Below are 7,980 nucleotides of genomic sequence, written 5' to 3' on the forward strand. Positions count from 1 at the left end.
TGTCTGAATTTAGACACCTATTTTTTTAAAACCTTGGCTTTGAAAATAAAGTATCTGAATGTATATAGAAAATATAAATCACCAGTCACTTTTATTACATGTATGTTTATATAAAGACCTTAGAACACATTTTTAAAATGTAAACGTTCCTTAGTATGTTTAACTATGTGTCTAAAGAAGATGTAGGACAGAAAGAAAACAAAATTTGACAAATGTTTCTGATCAATTCCGAAGAAATCAATAGGAATTCACTCACAGCATGATTTCATTTAACTTTCCATGCTAGGAATAGTAACCTGGCTTTCTGTTAAAGCAAAAGCATTCATACTTCTTAGTGATTTAATTCTCATGTCAACATGTATCAGGCAGGCAGAGAATGGCTTGGAGACTGGGAGGGGAAGGAGGAATGGATGGAAACACACGGAAATTGTGTGGACTGAGCTGTATGGTTGGATGACTTCATTTCACCAAAACCAGCTTTTAATAGAAAACGGGGTTTTCATTGAGATGCATATTTCCCTTCCCCTTTGAGGGAGCGGAAAGTGTCTGTTTCTCAAAACATCTTTTAATGTTTATTTGAAAAATATCTAACACCCAAGAATAGGAGCAGCCTAGTAGGGAAATGAGAGGAGAGCCATTGAATCCTGAGCACTGCATCAGTTCCTTGGTGGGAGCCAGAGCCTGGCTGCCTGGGGCGTCTCCCATCCTGCAGCCATGCACCCCACACGATGGAGATAGCAGGAGTTTGGTATTTCCATCATGCACACTCTTAGTGTGCCCCTGTAACACAACAAGAAGAGGGGACAAGCCCAGACAACAAGACAAAAAAGAAGAGAATACAACCACAGCTCTTGTGAATGAACTTGGGTTTTTTTTAGCCAAAAGGGTAAGTATTGTGGCCCATGACTCAAATATCACAACAGAGAATTTTGTTTTGGAAATGTCATCAGGTGCATTTGTTGGGTTTTTTTGGGTTTTTTCCCCCCAAAAATCAGACTTGAGTGAAGAAAGCCCCTGCTTTCCACCTTCCCAAGCAAGGCAAAACTGCTGGCACTCCAAGCTCCCATATTGAACTTGCTTCTACTCCCTTAGCAGACCAGAACCTTGCATGGTGTATGGAAACCAATGGAGCATTCAAACCCAGAGAACATCTGGTTTACAATATTTTCTTCTTGATTTTTCATGGTTGTGCTCCTGGAAGCACATTTGGGTCCACAAGTGCGGGTGTGCACGTATGTCTGTTCTTATTTATTCTAAATATAAACTGTTTTCTGAAAGGGCATTATTCATAGAGAGATGAAAGAGCAGTGTCCTCCTTAGAAGTCTGGTTCAAAACCTGAAGTTGACACTGGGTGCCATATTGGACTAAAGCAAAGTGTGGAAAGAGAGTTCTCCAAATTCTGAGAGAATCCTGGTTGAAAAGTTATGGGTAATGAAAAAGATCCCAGGTTTGCTGCCTCATTGAATCCCCAGTTATATATAAAGCAGATGTCATCTTTGCAATATGTAAGCTAAGAAACTTTATCAGCCAGTGACATCTGAGAGTGGCATTGCTTTGAAATGCACCTTTCTATCTGTGTACACACAAAATTATGTGTGCTCACACACACACAGTCTACGTGGCTTAAACACTATGATTTATTATGATTTTTTTCCATCAGGAGCCAGATTTGACTGACCATAGAATTCATACAAAAAAAAAAAGACAAAAAATTGTTTTATTTTCAGGCTGAACTGATGAGTGAATCTACAAACGGAAACACCACAAAATCCAGTTTCAGTCCAACAAGCTGAAGTGGCTCTATTATTATGATCTTTATTTTCATTATTTTTGTGGGCAAGGTATGAAGCAAAATAGCTGTGTCTCTTTAGCTGCCTGAACAATAGAAAAGTTTATGCAGCTCTTGAGCTGAAATGTTTTTGACAGTTTTCAATTTTAGTTCTTTTGATTTGGTAAGAAATCTGCAAAAATATGATTTTGAAAATCACCAGTTTCATGCTTTATTCCTTTCTCAAAATTAGACTATATTGTCCAACTCCTCTTCACTTACTGTGTCTGAGGGAATCCTAGAAAATAGCTGGGAAGAATCAGTCCTGGGCTGTTGCTTAGAAACTGCCTGGGTTTCTATAATATTGACTGATGTAATAGTTATATTGCCCACTTGCATCTGTTAACAAGCAATACAACAGAATCCACAGGTACCAATAAAGAAAAAAACCTGGAATTCATTACTTTCCTTGAAAATTCATCAGTGCTTTTTCTAGCTTGGCAAAATGTTTTTCTCAGGTGCTAATTAATAAAATACGAGATGTATTGCCTCTACATATATCTATTTTATTTGGATTTATATACTTTGCCCCAGGGAAAAGATGTTGTTAAGAATGTAGTGCGTTATTATAATTACAATTTTGCAATGCCATAGAAAGGTATGAGGTATGAGCTGTGGTTCTGTGGGATTTTCCTCACTGAGAGCTATAGTGTGGCAATATGACCATTTTCTTAATGTGTTTTAAAAAAATAATATAGGTGCCTTTGTAAAATCAGTAGGACAAGACATTTCTGATGAGTGCTATTAGTAGACTCTCAGTAAAGCCCAAGCAACAGATGAACTGTCTTACCTTAGTAGTGTCAGCATTCCCAAATCCAGGGGTGTAAAAAGAGCAGATGAAATGATGACGGCAACAAGATGGACTCCACAATCACTCAGGTGAAAATGATGTACTTCTATATTAAAAAAAAAAACAAAACAAACTTTTAAGGTACAATAATGAAAGTTTCTCTCTTAAGAACTGGGACTGCAATTTTTCCAATGAAAGTCAAGATGCAAACTCACACAACTGCTGATTCTGGGGTACAAGGAAAGCACCTGAGAGTTAAGTGAACTGGCAACACTTTGCAGCCCAAGCCACAGCAGCTCACTCCTCAGCTGAATGTGACCCAAAGCCCGGCACAGCCACTGGATACACACCTGTTCAGTGCTCTGGACAGCCCTATGGCCCTGCCAAATAAGAGAGATGCTTCACTTGTGTGCACTGTCCTTAGAGAACATCTCACTCCTCACGTGGGAGTTCCGCGGATACAGCAGCTCCTTTTGGAGGCTCCTGATTGAAGTGCCTTTACAAGCCCACCCCCAGCAACTGACTTCCTGCATTTTGAGGAGACATAATAAAATGATTGCAGCCCAACCCTCAGTTATTAAGTGTGGGGGAAAGCACAGGAAGAGTTGTAGGGAAGAGGGGACTCTGTGACAGTTTTTGTAAGTAAATCTTTCTCGAGGGAGGGCGGCTACTGCTTAGATGGATTACATTTGGCTCTATCTGGGGGCCTAGATTTGTGAGGGAAAACAGTTTAAACTCCTGGTTTGCCATTCCACTTGTTCTCAGCAGGCAGAGGAATTGTGTTGGAGTACAGCAAAAGCTGAGGTTGTTCAGTGACAACAAACGCGGGGGCGGATGCTCATCGCCAGGCGTGGGGATTTGGGAATGCAACTCACATTAGTGTTAATGGGAGTTACACGCCTAAATCCCTGCCCTTCAACATGATAATACATAATATACCCCTTAATTTTTAATTCACCAGGGTCTCAATTTTAAAGCATTTTCATATAGTTTGTCCTAATTATAATCATTTTTAATGACAGCTTAAAAATTTCACATGACTGTCTTATCACATACGGTACTTAATTTCTCAAGTGAACAGTTTCCATGTGGTGTATTCTGGGAATTTTGAGAACTAAAACACTAAGGAAAAAACTACTTTGTATAATCAAATGAGATGTTATTATTCCACTCTGTTTTATATACACTGGAATAGAGTTTCTCACAGTAATGGTGACCATTTTGAAAAGTAGTTAAAACTGAGACAATTTTTTCTTTAGGAACATCGTTGGCTTAATCTCAATGCTGTGGACCAGGGCTTTTGGTCTACCTCTCATGGTCAGTATTAGTGTAAATTAGTAGGTAATTATTAGTTAGTGCAGGCTTTGGGGAGGCTTCAGCCTATGAATAATTTCTCATTTTCTCCAGGACTTGATATATACTGCTCTACTGATATATACTGTAGGACTCTGAATATACTGCTACAACATCACTACTTTTATATTAATATATTATCAGTATATGAGCATTATATGCTATCTCATTCTACAATAATATAACTATTTATTATTATACTATTATATAGTATACATAATGGCTGTATTAGTAATACATTAATAAATTAATTATTATATTGACGTGCAGCAGGCAAGCACTCACACATTGGATCAGAAGGACAAATGGCCAAGTTTAGAGTAGGGCCACACACCCCATATCAGATGATGGCCTTGCCTTCAGCATCTCAATGAGCAGGAAAACCAGTAATTACTGGAGTAACTGGTCTTGCATCACACACATAACAGAGGACCATGTGCCATGAGCCCAGCATCCAGAAACATGCCAAGGACCTTCTTCACCATTCAGTGTGTCCCACAAAGCACCCCTGTACCAGCCTACTGGAACCCAACCACAACAGACACGGACACAGAATTTCACCAGCAATTGCTGCATGGCCCGTTTGCCTGCTCTCCATCCAGGCCTTTTGAGTTCTCTTATTTCAGTTTCTTCAACTAATGGCTTTCTAGTTTGCCTTCATGTTGATTAAACCAAGTCCTGTTTTATTTTTAGCTCTTCGCTTTCAGAGGGAGCAATATATTTTTTACTACTTACAGGTATAGAAAGGGCCACTGCCAGAAAATACATGATGAAATAGCCAGCAAAGATTTCAAAACCCACCTAAGTGACTTAAAAACATACATGCTATTTTCAAGTGACGGCGGGCTTAGACACCAAGTACCATGTTTGGCAATAGATTTTAAAAAATAATTACCTACCTATGGAGAGCCCGTATGACTTAAAAAAAACTTCTCAACAATTAGCATTAGTAATTAATAATATTTTAAATGTTTGATTTCAGCTGTGCTCAAGAAGTCATTTGTTTAGTCAGGGGAGAAAACACTCCTGTATGCCCTGAGGTTACTAGATTTCTTTGGACATCTTAATTCTGAACAATTTAGGAGTGCAAATAGGACTTGGACTTTTGTCATGAGACTATTCTTGAAAGTTTTGCCTGAAAACAAACTTTGTCCTGCAGTTTAATTTTGGATACGTCTACCTTGCTTTCCATTAGTCGGAAAGAAAGGAAGTGGACTTTATCTTAAAGCACACAAAAATGTTGGACTGCACTAGAATGTCTATGTCCATGTTTTATATATCCTCTAATTACTGAACAACCATGACTATAGAGGGGAAATAACTTGCCAAATTAGTAGCCTTCAAACTGTCGCTTTTTATAAAGAGTAAATGATAAAAAGAAATGTAGGACTCATTTGTTAGTCATTTTTATGGGTAGCTTTAATCCATTTTGTGCGTAGACTCCAGTTGTTGGTATTGTTTCCACTAAAAGAAAAATAATTTGGCTGCTGCTGCAACATTTTAAACTTTCACTGTTACTATAAAAACAATCCCCAGGAGATTTTTTTTTAGTCTCCTTGTATTGCTGGTTTGCAAGGACTTAGGAAGTAAAAGTTTAAAACGGCCTGGTAACAGACAAATCACTTTTAAAAGCCAGCATTGTACTGGCCTGGGAGTGCTACAGGAAAAGCTACTTTAAAAAAAAAAAAAAAGAAAATGCAACAGTACAAAAGCTAAGCAAGCCTAATTATTTTTTAAACAAATATATGGAGGTCATCTAAACTATGAATGCATGAGAGGCCTTTTCCTACATGTGAATTGTCAGATCCATGCTGGATAGGCATCCAGGCAGAGCTCGGCTTTGTAACGCTGCTCCCAGTAGGAAGGCATCTCAGCGTTTGAGTAATGTACTTTAAAACAACAACGTACTTTTTCTGAACGCATTAAGGGTGAAGTTTTCAAACTGGGGTACCTAAAGATAGATCTGTCTTGTGACAGCACAGAGCTATCTCTGGTCAAGAGTTTTGGTGTAGCCTGGGGCTTTTTGGGTAGGTGTGTTAAATAACAGATTTTCAGCGACTGCAGCTAAAACTTTGTGATTTTCTAATTTTGGTGGAGAGGTTTGTCTGTAATGAAAGTGCCGCCTGAGGTCTTCAAAATATTTCAAATAAATAGACGAGGCTTTTCAGTGGCATACAAGAAAGAGAGGAACAAAAGTCCCACTGGGATTTAAAGAGATTTGGGTGTTCAGCTCCTACAAACTCCCTTGCAAATCCCAGTTCTCTTTCGTAAATGACGGCTGAATCTCGACAGATTTGGTGGTTCATTTTGGCTCATTGTCTGCATCCGCTCAGGCTGGAAGCTGGCCCGGGAATTTCGTTAGACCATGAGAAGTTTCCAGGAGAGTTTTCAGCTCTTGGTTCCCAGGTATCTGAGGCTCTGCCACTTCCACTTCCCCCAGCCAGAAAACGCAGAGACGTGCAACCGTTTGCGAAAAAGGCTGGCCAAACCCTTTCTGAATCAAAGGAATATTCATGTTTTGGATCAAAGACTGGGGGAAGGATTTGACTAGCTCCTGCATTCTCTGTCCTGTGCTGCCAATGTCTGGGCCTAAATTATATCCATTGGCCAACTTAGAACATCTTATTGAGGTTATTTTTTAGCACAAGTAAAATAAATAGTATCAGGTTTTGATCCTTAGGAGGAACCATTGCAAAACCGTTCTTTAGCATATCTTGTTTTTAAGACTCCAAGTCTCCATTTTCAAATCTCTGGGTCTAGAGCCAGGCTCCAAAATATATCTTGACGCATGCAAAGCAATCATCTTATCATCTTTCTACAGGAAATTGCTGAGCACCTGCTGCTTCTCCTCCTGACGCCCTCCTCATGGCAAACTAAGTAATTTCTGCACGGGCCAAGCACCTCCATCTGGCCTCAAAGAACCTTCCAGGACCTGAGAGCAACTGAGGAAGGCTCAGCCCTAGACATCAGCATGGATGCCTTAGGCTGGGGTGGCTCTGGGAGCTCTAGCTGTGGTCCAGGCACGCAGCTAGAGCAGAACAAAAGGACAATCACTGTGTCAGAGGGCTCACACTGGATGTGCCAGACTTCACATTACACTCTCAAAAGGCTAAAACAACGCTCTGGCAATTAGCACGTGTAAAGCCCTCAGCTATTTATGTCCTAGGAAATAGCTTGGATTTTATTATTTTTGGGTTAAGCCATTCCAAACGGCAAAGCAGCAGTTATTTGTCTGCCATCTATTGATGTGCTGTCTTGATCTCTAATCGAGGCCGAGGGGGATACATTTCCACCTTTAATCCTTCAAACTTTCTAATGCTTTCATGTACAAATGTATACAGTAACTTGGCATTAGCATTCCACAAATATGCAAATTGTCTGTCAGATTGGACAGGCTGCATGCATTTGAAGTTGTGTTGACAGCCTACAGAAAAAAGACATTCTCAGCTCAAACATGAACAAGATGTTTATATCCTTTTTCCCTAAAAACATACATTTTATGTTTTAAGCAGAGATGGGAGCAAACTGCAAAATTTGGATCAAGACATCTTTTGCACCCATAAAATTTGGGGATGTCTGCATCAGGGGATTTTGATTCAGCTGGCTCTTGGAAAGGGGAAATTCAGCTCAGATCTGGCTTATGTTCCAGCCTTCACAAAATACAGTGGGAATTTGCACATGAGCCTCTGTTTCCAAGTAGGTTAACGCATAAAAGAAGCGGCTCAGAAGGTGTCATTATACTCTAGTGAGCTTTGCAGTTGGTGGCAACAGCAGTTACCTGACAAAGCACCATCTTGCCAGTCAACAGAAAAGGAAGCTGTAGAGCCCAGCACCCTTCCTGGCCCAGGGAAAGAGAACCAGAAACAGCAGTGGGAGCTCGTGGAAGCTCCTTGTGCGGGGGGCACTGACAGGCACAGATGCAAAAGGCATGGGGAGACCAATCTAGGCATCCACCTCCAGAATTCAGCCCCTCAGAGGCTCTCACCTGGGGGCTGCAGAGTCCTGCAG

The sequence above is a fragment of the Zonotrichia albicollis genome, chromosome 12 (assembly GCF_047830755.1).
Source record: "Zonotrichia albicollis isolate bZonAlb1 chromosome 12, bZonAlb1.hap1, whole genome shotgun sequence".
Lineage (NCBI taxonomy): Eukaryota > Metazoa > Chordata > Aves > Passeriformes > Passerellidae > Zonotrichia > Zonotrichia albicollis.